The sequence below is a fragment of the Heloderma suspectum genome, chromosome 3, assembly GCF_057233095.1.
Source record: "Heloderma suspectum isolate Gila_16-S chromosome 3, 16-S_ref, whole genome shotgun sequence".
Lineage (NCBI taxonomy): Eukaryota > Metazoa > Chordata > Lepidosauria > Squamata > Helodermatidae > Heloderma > Heloderma suspectum.
In genome coordinates this window covers 203,218,565-203,231,419 of record NC_139460.1, presented here as the reverse complement: position 1 = coordinate 203,231,419, position 12,855 = coordinate 203,218,565, and the positions used below count along the sequence as shown (strand labels likewise).

The 12,855-nt window shown below is 42.5% G+C and overlaps 1 protein-coding gene across 1 annotated transcript in view; it reads right to left on the bottom strand.

Annotated features, from left to right (window-relative positions):
• GRID1 (glutamate ionotropic receptor delta type subunit 1) overlaps positions 1-12,855 on the bottom strand; it is a 1,081,869-nt gene that overhangs the window by 230,560 nt on the left and 838,454 nt on the right. The window lies entirely within an intron of this gene.

The window sequence follows — 12,855 nt, the reverse complement described above, 5'->3', positions numbered from 1 at the left end:
CATTCTGTTGTTTTCCTCGATTTCTTTGCATTGTTCATTTAAGAAGGCCTTCTTGTCTCTCCTTGCTGTTCTCTGGAACTCTGCATTCAGTTGGATATATCTTCCCCTTTCTCCCTTGCTTTTCACTTCCCTTCTTTCCTCAGCCACTTGTAAAGCCTCATCAGACAGCCACTTGGCTTTCTTGCATTTCTTTTTCTTTGGGATGGATTTCGTTGCTGCCTCCTGAACAATGTTACGGACCTCGTCCATAGTTCCTCAGGCACTCTGTCTATCAGGTCTAATCCCTTCAATCTATTCCTCACCTCCACTGTATAGTACAGTTTATTGCTTTTTAGCCAATCAGGCTGTCCGCACACAAAACAAATAGAATTCTCACATCAACCCAAAAGGGAGACCAAAGTACAAATTATTAATAAAATAACTAACAAGAGCAAGTTAAAAACATTTTAAAATCCTAAAACAATATCTGCCAGAATATTATTACCATGTTTACGGATTTAGTTTTTTTATAACAGTCAATGACTTTCGCCTCTCCAGGGCTCGACTGACAAACTTAGCAGTCCTATATGATGTATAATGATCTGTTCCAGCTAATAATAATCGAGTTATACTTGCACCAGAAGTATCCTCAAGCACAGCTAATAGGGGCTCAAGATATTGCTTCCTCAAATCGATATACAATGGGCATTCTGCTAAAAAGTGTACCATGTCCTCTACCTTGGGGCAACCAGCTGGGCAATCTGCACTCATGCCATGATGGATCCTATAACGTACCTTCACCTCCATCAATTGGAGTGAGTTCAGTCTACACCTAGTCATGAGCCATCTCAATTCATGTGAGGTGATGGAAATCAAATACGGGGGAGCCTTCCCCAGAGAGGTCATGATGCTTTTATAGATCTTGTTAGAGTGACTTTCAGCAGCAACAGCCATTGTTGTTTGAATATCAACATCCTGTGACCTCTTTGAAATCTCATCCCTAGCTCTATCATAGCCCCTCGCAAGCAAATATGATTGTGAAAAGCCCAACTCAGAGATAGATGTGGTTATCTTGTCTGCCCATGAGCCCCTTCCCATAGCTTCATATGCTAATAAGACCAAGGGGGAGGCCAGTTGGAACACTATCTTTAACCAGAAGAAAGTGGCAGCTTTTTGAACAAGCATTCCCACTGAGTGACAAGCTGTTTCTAGTCGGACAATGGCCTTAGAAGTGGATCTGGGAACCCCGAGTACTCTGGATAGAAATTTATGCTGCACTGACTCCAATGAAGCAATGTTAGCATGGGTCCAGGCAGGTGCCCCATATAATATTTGGGGAAGTAATTTGCCCTTGTATAGCTCTATTAAAGGGGCCACCATATTACCACCTGGTCCAGCAGCAAAACGAAGAATGGCATTACTAGTTACCTTAGTTGTCAGGGCTATTGCATTCAAGTGCTCCGACCAAGATCCTGAACTTTGAAATGTCACTCCTAGGTATTTATATTTGTTGACCTGATCAAGCAGATGGTTATCCAGCTGCCATCGGTATTTTTTCCTCCTTTTGCCAAAGACTAAGATTTTAGTTTTTTTGTAGTTGACCTGAAGGGCTTCTCTCACACAATATGAGCTTAGGGCTCTTAAAAGCCTACGCATCCCCACCTGGGTGTATGACAGGAGAACAGCATCATCTGCATATAATAACACTGAAATATTCCTGTCTTTTAAAAGAGGTGGGAAGAAGTCTGGATTAGATAAGTAGGGAACCATATCATTAAGATATAGATTGAATAAAAGAGGTGCAAGCAAACATCCCTGGCGCACTCCTTTGTTAACAATAATGGGGCCTGAAAGATCACCTGAAGACTCTCTCACACGCAAGATAGAATTCTCATACAGCCCCTGTATTCTCCTGAGCAATTTATAATCCACATTTAAAAGTGTAAGCTTCTGCCAAAGGCGAGGTCTAGATATAGAATCAAAGGCTGCTCGAAGGTCTACAAATGCAGCAAAAAGTGAGTGATAAGGGGGAGATGTATATTTCCCAGCCAAATATTTTAGTAGAAAACAATGGTCTACTGTAGATCTGCCACATCGGAAGCCTGCTTGTTCTTCAACAAGGAGATTCTCCCTGAGCACCCAGTTTTCCAGCTTATCTAAAAGATGTCTTGCATACAACTTACTTATAACATCCAGTAGACTTATAGGGCGATAATTCTTAGGGTCTGACCGATTGCCCTTTTTATAAATAGGCACTACAATAGCTACTGCCCAATCTTGGGGAAATTTCCCAGTTCTATCAATAAGTGTAAATAAGGTTGCTAACATTGGGATCCACCAATGAGGATAATCGATCAAGAAATCTGGTGAAATGCCACTCCTTCCGGGGGCCTTTCCGTGCTTCAACTTCCGTATCAGCATAGCTATTTCCTCACAGGTGACTGGGGGCCAACTAGATGATTCTGGGTCTTCCTCCTGCAATGAGGGTAGACAGGCCATCTCATCATAAAAGAGGGAATGGAAGTGTCGTTCCCATTCATGTGTTGTAATAACAGAGTCAATGGATGGAATCCCAGAGTATCTTAAGTCTGAAGTAAGGTGCCAAAATCTAGGTCTATCATTTCTTTCGAGTGCTGATGCTAGTTCCACCCATTGCAACCTAGCATGCTCTTGCTTTTTTTCTTTAATTGTATTTTTATATAATTTACACAGTGCCAAATAGGACTGTGGTAAAGGGACTATACCTCTGTCTCTTAGGAGTTTATGTTGTCTTTTAATTTCCTGCTTAAGTTTCCTACAGTCCATGTCAAACCATGGATTACCCACTTTTGGCCTCTGGTTCTTTGACTGGCCTTTCCAAAATAAGAGAGGTTCGACTGCTGCTATAATCTGGGCATAACATTCTAGTACTACTTCCGTCTCTTTGGAAGAGGACAGGGTATTCAGCAAGACTTGTACATTCTCAGAATGCCATAAGCGTTCCAAAGCATTTAAATTCACATTTGCCCATTTACGATGGTATGTTGCAACCCTCGTGCTTGGGACTGGGAGCCTATTTTCTTGATTTGCCTGGGCATTTTTAAAACATTCTAACTGGACAATCAGTGGTTGGTGATCACTACATGGATATGAATCTACTCTAAAGAGCGTAATCAGCCCAAACACAGCTGGAGGAGCTGCAATATAATCAATTACACTAGCCCCAAGATGGTTGATAAAGGTAAATTCCCCTGTCAAATCCTCGGACAGAGAGCCATTCAGAACGAGAAGTCCAGATTGAAAGATCATTTGAATAAACTGCTTCCCTTGGGTGTTAATCATGTGATCCTTTGACTGTCTATCCTTTATCAGTGGGAAGTCATCCAGGGAAAAATAGGAGACTGGCTCTATTGCATTCCAGTTTGGGCCAATCCGGGCATTAAAATCACCAACTAATATCAAATGAGCTCCAGATAGTTGGGTCTGCAGGCCAAGTATGTAATCTGTAAGGCTTTCCCAAACATTTTTGCTGTGATGAGTTGATTTCCAAGGAGGAATATATACATTTACCATGATATATGATGTTAAATTAATTTTGAAAAATATAGCCAAAGCCCAGGACTCCAAATTACTGATGAGATAGCTTTTGCCTTTCAATGAAATTGATATACAACAGGCTAATCCCCCCCACGGGTGTCCCATGCCTCTGGGGATACTTGCAGGGACTTCATAGGTTTTGTAATTATTCAGAAGAATTTCCCCCGTGCACCATGTTTCCTGTAGGAATATGATATCAAAAGATCTAAGGTACCTTCTGAATGAACCATCTGCCCTTTTATTAGACCATCCAGAGATGTTCCAGGAGACACACTTAAGTGAACTCCCCAAAGCCTTATTTTGTCAGGAGGAACAATCTAATGTAATTTGATCTATTGAGGGGTCAAGCTGCACGGCACCATTTAAGCGGGAAGTGGAGTTCTGGATCATGTGTTTCCTTTGAGAATTATTTGCTATTGGGACTACTGTAGTGTTGATTTCAGCTACCACTGTTTTCTGTTTTTTTTTTGTGGTATCAACTGAAAGTTGTCAATATAAGAATTAATTGCAGTATTGGTTAAGAGAATTTCAGTGTCTAACAAAACATCATTTTTGAGTGGGGGACTAGAGGGACATAAAGACCTAAAGTTTGTTCTCTGAAGGCCCTGATCAGTGGACTCTATATCAATGGTCCCAACATCTGTCTCCTGAGTTGTAAAATCAATGAGCATTTCAGTGTTAGACTGCTCTAGAACATTATGTAGTCGACTTGCTTCTGGGGCATACTGATCTATGGGTTTCCTTCTAGATATCTGCTTAAATAGTGGTGTTAATGAATAAGTTTTAAAGACCCTTCTAGCCCTTACTCCATATTTACCCAGTTGGAGCCTCGCAGCAAAAATTTCTTTAACCAACATTGGTGAGTTAAAAGTTATTATACATCTCTGTAAATACAGAGAGCCTGGAAGTGTGTGTACAGATCTAATATTTCTTATATGAATTCTTAAGTTCAACAATGCATTAAGATTATACACAACTCGGGTTTTCCCCCACCAACTAGGCAGAACCCCATTTGATAATGGTGATATTTCAAAGGCCACTTGGTCTGGGACTAAAATTAAGTTCCCCTTAAAGTCCCAATTCTTCAGTTCTACAAGTTCTCCACAGTCTGCAAGGTTCAAGGAATTCGAACGCTGGGATACAGTTGAAGGAACCAAAGCCTGTACAGGTTGTAAAACTGGAAGTGTCATTGTTCTGGTATCCTGATCCTTGAGAAGTTGTATAATCTCATCAAGTTGTTTTGTATATCCAGTGATAGGAATTAGTTTATCATTTATAGCTCCGATTGTCCCAAAAATATTAATTAGAGTTTTAAAAATTAACAAGCACTGTTCTGCCATGGTATCAATAATTGCCTTGTTCACATCTTCAGGCTTCATCCCGGTAGTTGCCTGTTTCTCCTCATTTCTCCATTCCTGGGAGTCCTCAATTTTTCCTTCCTGGGACTCATCATTTTCCCCCAAAGGGGAGGCCAGGATTGAATATCGATTAGTAGTAAGGATTGGGAGTCCTCCAGGGGTATCAGAGCTACCGAGCATGAAGCTATCAATTTTAGATTGTTTTGAAACAGGGAAAGTTGGAGACTCTAGTTGGTCTCTCTGTCTCTTTTTCTTACTACACATTGCAAACAGAGGATAGAAAAATCAGGTAGCACCACTCTGCAAGCTCCTCCACTTGATAAATGCTTACAGAAGTCAGCAAAATTGGCAAAACAATGAGGCAGGCATTCACATATGCTTCTACGGCTTGTGTGTGTATGTAAGGACTTTATCAGAAGAATTCAAAACATAGTCCAAACACTGAGAGCTCTCGCATTGCCTCCTCATAGCTGGTAAAAACTTGAACAGATTAAACCTTTAGGGCAGCCAAAACATTACAGTTGTCTGGCATGCACTACAATAATAGAGGTTTAAACTGGCAAATTAAAACTTAAAACACATTGTGACAATTTAAAACAATTAAAATTTAAAACAAACAAACAGACCGAGGAGCCATGAAATCTACCGCTGCTCGTGCTGACCGGAACCGGAACCAGGCCACCTCCACTGTATATTCATAAGGGATATGACTTAGGTCATACCTGAATGGTTTAGTGGTTTTCTCTACATTCTTCAATTTAAGCCAAAATTTTGCAACAAGAAGCTCATGATCCCACAATCAGCTCCAGGTCTTGTTTTTACTGACTGTATAGAGCTTCTCCATCTTTGGCTGCAAAGGACATAATCAATCTGATTTTGATATTGACCATCTGGTGATGTCCATGTGTAGAGTCGCCTCTTGTGCTGCTGGAAAAGAGTGTTTGCTATGATCAGCGCGTTCTCTTGGCAAAACTCTATTAGCCTTTGTCCTGCTTCATTTTGTACACCAAGGCCATGCTTGCCTGTTATCCCGGTGATTTCTTGACTTCCTACTTTGGCATTCCAATCCCCTATGATGAAGAGGACATCTTTTTGGGGTGTTAGTTCTAGAAGGTGTTGTAGGTCTTCACAGAACCGATCAACCTCAGCTTCTTCGGCCTCAGTGGTTGGGGCATAGACTTGAATTACTATGATGCTGAATGGTTTGCCTTGGATTCGTACTGAGATCATTCTATCGTTTTTGAGATTGTACCCCAGTACTGCTTTTCCCACCCTTTTGTTGACTATGAGAGCTACTCCATTTCTTCGAAGGGATTCTTGCCCACAGTAGTAGATATGATGGTCACCTGAATTAAATTTGCCCATGCCTGTCCATTTGAGTTCGCTGATTCCCAAGATGTCGATGTTCAATCTTGCCATCTCATGTTTGACCACCTCCAGCTTACCTTGATTCATTGATCTGACATTCCAGGTTCCTAAACAATATTGTTTTTTACAGCATCGGACTTTCTTTTCACCACCAGACACATCCACAGCTGAGTGTCCTTTCGGCTTTGGCCCAGCCGCTTCACTCTTTCTGGCACTATTTGGAAATTCCCTCTGCTCTTCCCCAGTAGTATATTGGACACCTTCCGACCTGAGGGGCTCATCTTCTGGCGTCATATCTTTTAGCCTTGTGATACGTTCCATGGGGTTTTCTTGGCAAGAATACCGGAGTGGGTTGCCATTTCCTTCTCCAGTGGACCACATTTTGTCAGAACTCTCCACCATGACCTGTCCATCTTGGGTGGCCCTGCACGGTATAGCTTATGGCTTCACTGAGTTACGCAAGCCCCTTCGCCACCCACAACAAGGCAGTGATCCATGAAGGGGTAGTTAAATACTAACAAAAACCAAATCTCAGTCTGTGTCAGAAACATCAGAACTTTCAACAAATGGTAACGAAAAATCAAACTGACTCACTCACTCACTCACTCACTCACACACAGCCTTTCCTGTTTCCACATCTCACAGTCTCTCTGTGCCCCATTTGTTATATTGCTTCTTCCATATTTTTCTTACTAAAGAAAATTAGGGATGGCAGAGAATTCTGCCATGGATCACGGTGAATGCCGAATGCTACGGCTGCCGCCATTTGCGTACGCCTTTTTTTTTTTTACCCAGACGTTTTAGGCTATGTAAAAACTTACATAGCCTAAAATGACTGGGTAAAAAAAAAAAAGGCGTACGCAAATGGCGGCGGCTACAGAGCACAGCCAGCTGTGGAGGATTCTGGGGGGAGGGACGGAACACTTCCCTCCTACCATAAACATAATCTGCGAAAGGTAAGTGATTTTCGTACATCCCTACAGAAAATCCATTAAGGAGGAAAGATGGAATAGTTGCAGCTGCACAGTGTCTTTTGATTGGTACCACTACGAGTCACATATCCTGTTTTCATTTGTCCGTTTTCTTTCATTTCCCTATTCATTTGAGTAAATATTAACCCTAACTGCTGCTCAGTGACTTGTATCCTGAACATCCATTCTAAAATACAGAATACAACTCATGCATAACAAAAATGAGCTGACCTATTCAGGCTTGGGAAAATATACTGACTGTAACCTAGAGCACCCTTCCCCAATCTGGTACCTCCAGATGTTTTGGACTACAACTCCCAAGATTCCTGACTAGGGATGTTGAGAAGTTCACCCAGTCATGTTTTTAATGGATTTATCCAACCTGCAACTCCCAGATCTGAATGTATACCCAAACACCATTAATGGTCAGAAAATCATATATTTCACAGCTTGTGATACCTTCTGGCAAACAAAACGAGTTGGACAACTTGTACGTATTTGAAAAATGTGTACATTTCCAAAATGCGCACAAACATGTTTTGGTCAATGGGTGCATCTGTTCAAAAATGCAAAGGTTCTAAAATGCACACAAAATGTGTACATTAATGTGTATGTTACCACAAATCTATACAAATGTTTGTACAGATTTAAAAATAATAATAATTACAAGCTTGTGCCAAAATGGATGGCAGAGAATTCTGTCACAGATTCCAGTGAGGCCGGATTCTTTAGAATCTGCTCGCCCGGAATCCATGGTGGAATGGCCTCCTGGCCACCCACCCCCCACGGAATCCCCCTGGGATGGAACTTACCTGGGGCGGATGCGGCGGCTCTGGTGGCGGCGCCTCCGGCGGCTGGTCTCCTGGCTGGCCGTGGCCGGGCCGCTGTGGCCGCCATTGGTGTCCTTGCAGCTGTGATAGGCTACGTACGTATTTACGTAGCCTATCACAGCTAACCCCCCCCCCAAAAAAAAACAGCGTACGCAAATGGCGGCACCTACAGAGGCTGCCATTTGCGTTCCCTATTTTAGGCCATTCTAGCCTATGTAAATACTTACGTAGGCTATTACGGAGAAAAAAAGGGGAATGCAAATAGCGTAGTGGGTGCTATTTGCGTTCCTTTTTCTTTTGCCGTAATAGCCTACGTAAATATTTACATAGGCTAGAATGGCAAAAAAAAAAGGAACGCAAATAGCGCCCACTACGCTATTTGTGTTCCCCTTTTTTCGCTGTAATAGCGTACGTAAATATTTACGTAGGCTAGAATGGCGAAAAATAGGGAACACAAATGGCAGCCGCCATAGCCGCCGTCATTTGCGTACGCTGTTTTTTTGGAGGGAGGGGGTGCCATGATAGGCTATGTAAATATTTACATAGCCTATCACAGCAGCCTGGCGGGATGCAAGTGGCGGCTGCTATGCGGCCGCCATTTGCGTCCGCAGCAGCCTGGCCGCGGCCGGAAATCCGGCTGCGGCCAGCCATGGAGCGAAGCCGGCTGGGCAGGATTCTGGGGCGGAGGACCGGATCGCCTCCCCCCCCCCCTCAAGGATTCTGGGGGGAGGGACGGAGCGCCTCCCCCCCACCGCAAAAAAATCTGCAAAAAGGTAAGTGAGTTTCGTATATCCCTAGGCAGAACAAGTTTGACCTCAAAAAACCTAATAATTGCAGCAAGACCGAGACTGTCAGATCTGTCCATCTCTATTCCTGACCATTGGCTATGCTGCCTGGGGCTGATGGGAGTTGAAGTCCAAAACATCTGGAGGGCACCAGATTGGGGAAGGCTGACCTAGAGTAAATTTTGCTGAAATTTTGCCTTCAGTAAAAATTTTGCCTTCAAAGCAAATCTGGAGATTCCTCCTTACACAAAACATCAGAGGTATTTTGAGGGAGACCAATAGACTAACAACCTTTCTCAGCAAGCTTTATGTATCTCAAAACACCATATTACTGCAGGGTGCTTGTAATCCCATACGTAGTAGAGGTGGATTTATGCTTCAATTTGGACACGATAGGGATCCTCTAGGGAATGACAACCACACTGATACATTCAAATGGGCATATGTTCCAATGACAAGAGAAAACACAGCTGGCTATGTACTGAAGGTGACATGCTCCATTATCTGTGCATGTACTTAACAAGCTGCGAAAAAATCATGCCAGACTATCTCAAATTAGAAACAAATCCAAAGGGGCATGTCTTCTTATGGATGCAGGACAGAAGGATTTACATGATTAATTCCTCTAGATCCATACAAGAGTTCAAAACGATAATCCATCCATACCATCACTCTGTAAACAGAAAGTATACCAAGTGCTTGTGTAGAAAGAAAGAAAGAAAGAAAGAAAGAAAGAAAGAAAGAAAGAAAGAAAGAAAGAAAGATGAGATATTTACTTTATTTTAACTTTCAGATTCTGGAAATAGGTTTCTTGAATATGAGAAATTGTATAGTTGTCTGTTTTAAGTCAATTGAATTTTATAGAGTCCATATAAGCTTACACATTGGTAGTTATTCACTGGATGGTATTTATGTAGCTATTTGCACTTTGTGCCCACCATAACCCTGTCCCCAATACTTTATTATGGTATATAGAGATTCTAATTTGTTCTTGTCTCATGAATCTGTTGACTGAGAGTTTAGATTTGCATTCTGCAAATAGTTCCCCATCATACTCTGGGGGGTGTGTGTGTGTGAGAGAGAGAGAGAGAGAGAGAACACATACGCATAATCACATAACACCCATATCTTCCCTACACACACATTTCTAGGTTTTGGTAGTGATCTTCAACACCTCAACTAACAACAGCAACATCCTCCTCCTACAAATGTTGTACAGATTATACAGTGCGCAATATTTATGTGAACATAAATACTGATTTTCTCTGTGTGTTTTTCATGGTGGTTTTGTTTTACTAAGCTATTACAGCAAAAAGAATGAGTTCCATAAACATCACAAGGACTGGAGGAGATTCATAGTAGCCTTTTGGAGCATTTTTATACCCACTGACCCCCCCCCTTTTAATTTCAATGCATTACAGCTAACCAGGCAAAACCAATTTATAGTTCCTGTTAACATATATGGCCGCCATCCTCCAAATAATTAGAGAGAAGCGAAGGAAAGAATGAAATAAGAACAAAGAAGTCTGTAGTTAAACTTGATGTTCCCTATATAATGCATTAGCACAAAATAATAGATACACCGTTCTCTTTATTTAAATATTTTATCAGCCTTAAGCACATAAAGAATATGTAATTATTAAGCTTTACAAATGTATATAATAATGCTGCTTTCCTTAAGTGGCCGGCAATTTATAAATGAATGTACAGGCTATTTTTTCTCTGCTTATATTGTGTATCATTTCTCAGTGCACAGACTTTCAAAATGGGCATTTACAAAACACAGCTTAGGGGTATTAAATAATAAAAAAGGCACTGTTATGAACAACATAAATAAAGGTCAATTATCCTTTAAACCGGATTCAGAATTTATCAACTGACCATATTCATTACTTTAAGGTAAAACTGGATAACAGTCATGCAATCAGTTCAATTTTGAGGTAAAGATTATAATGTATCAGGCTAACAGCTAATCTTCTGTAATGTTCATGTACTACAAGAGACTAGAGTATAAATGGCCTTGCATTTATTTAGGCTCCTTGCTTTCTCTGCTGTTAATGGTAACAGACTGCAAGCCTACAGATCCTCAGAAGCTATATATTTGCGTTTCTGTGGAGTAATACTCTCTAGTCTCTTTCCTACAAGAACAGTTACAGTGGATGAGGTCAGCATGAGGAGGAGGAACATGACAAGCCTTGCTGTTCCTGATCCAAGAACGCAGGACTTCGTTTCTATCTTTGTCATGCTTAGGGATGTCAGAGAATTCCACCACGGATCTCGGTGAGGCCAAATGCCAGTGCATTTGGCCCCCCGAAATCTGTGGCGGAATGAAGCCCCCGCCCCCCAACCCATGAAAGGTGCGCGGAACGGAGCACTTACCTGCTGCCGTCTGCACTGACATGGGAATGGCGGCCGCAGGGCGGCTGCCATTCGCTTCCTGATCATAGCCGTGATAGGCTACGTAAGTATTTACATAGCCTATCACGGCAAGCCAAAAAACAACAACAACAGCATACGCAAATGGCGGTGGCTGTGGCAGCCACCATCTGCGTTCCCTATTTTGAGCCGTTTTAGCCTACGTAAATATTTATGTAGGCTATTACGGCGAAAAAAAGGGAACACAAATAGCGTAGTGGGCGCCATTTGCATTCCTTTTTTCCCCCTCCGTTTTAGCCTACGTAAATATTTACGTAGGCTATTATGGCAGGGGGGGAAGGAACACAAATAGTGCCCACTACGCTATTTGCGTTCCCTTTTTTTCACCGTAATAGCCTACATAAATATTTACGTAGGCTAAAACGGCTCAAAATAGGGAATGCAAATGGCGGCCGCCACAGCCACCACCATTTGCGTATGCTGTTTTTTGGGGGGGGCTTGCCGTGATAGGCTACGTAAATACGTAGCCTATCACGGCAGCTTCGCAGGATGCAAATGGCAGCCGCTACGGTGGCCGCCATTTGCGTCTGCAGCGGCCCGTCCATGGATGGAACTCTGGCTGCAGACGACCCTGGCCGGTGGCTCTGTGGAGCTGCCGCGGAGCCAGACAGTTTAGGATTTCGGGGGGAGGTGCGGAGCGCCTCCCCCCCACCGCGAATCACCCCATCGAAAAGGTAAGTGACTTTCATACATCCCTAGTCATGCTGCCTCTGCCAAAGAGAAATCTGGAAATGGAGCTGTACAATTTGCATTCTGGTATCATTCAAGCAGGACAGGAGAGGGACAGTCTCCATACACCCCGAGAACTGAAATTAGTATAACAGAGCCAGCATCGCCAACGCGTGCACGCTAGAATTGAGTCAACTTTTTACACCTTTTGATTTCTCCACCAGCGTCTGCATATTCACCGGGGAAGACACTTTCTTCAAGCAGGTAGGGTAAATCAAGTTAAATTCAAAACTTTATCTGTTTTCCATCCAAGTCATGAACATGAAAACCATTGCTCACAGGGAGATATGCAGGAGGTCCCCAAAGGTTGTGTGTGGAGGTTTTTCCTTTTCTTTTTCTTTGTAAAGCTCCAGGGAGCTGTGGAATCCCTCACTTAGCTTACACGCTTGGCAAACATGGCAACAAGGAAGCTGTGTAGTCGCTGTGCTACTCCACAAGGACCAAGCTTGAGGAAGCTCTCCCACATGCAAATGAGCAAAAAGCTCATTCAACGTCTCTTTTTATATAACTGTGCAATCCTGGGTAAACGAACCCCACCTATGTAACTGGAAACAAACCCCACCCCTAACACTGCCCACGCTCTGAAGCAGCGCTTCAAATGCGCAAAACATGTTTAATCTAGGGATGTACAAATCAGCAAAACTGACTTGTATTCCACCTCGAAGCTCATTTCAACTTGCGCCCATGTCAGACCGTGAATTTCAGGAGGGTTTGTGGGCACGAAAATTCATGTATACTTCAGTGCACACCAAGAAGTACACATTTTCTCCCATTGATCAATGCATGTTTGTGCACATGTTTCAAAAGTAAGCATTTTTTCGTG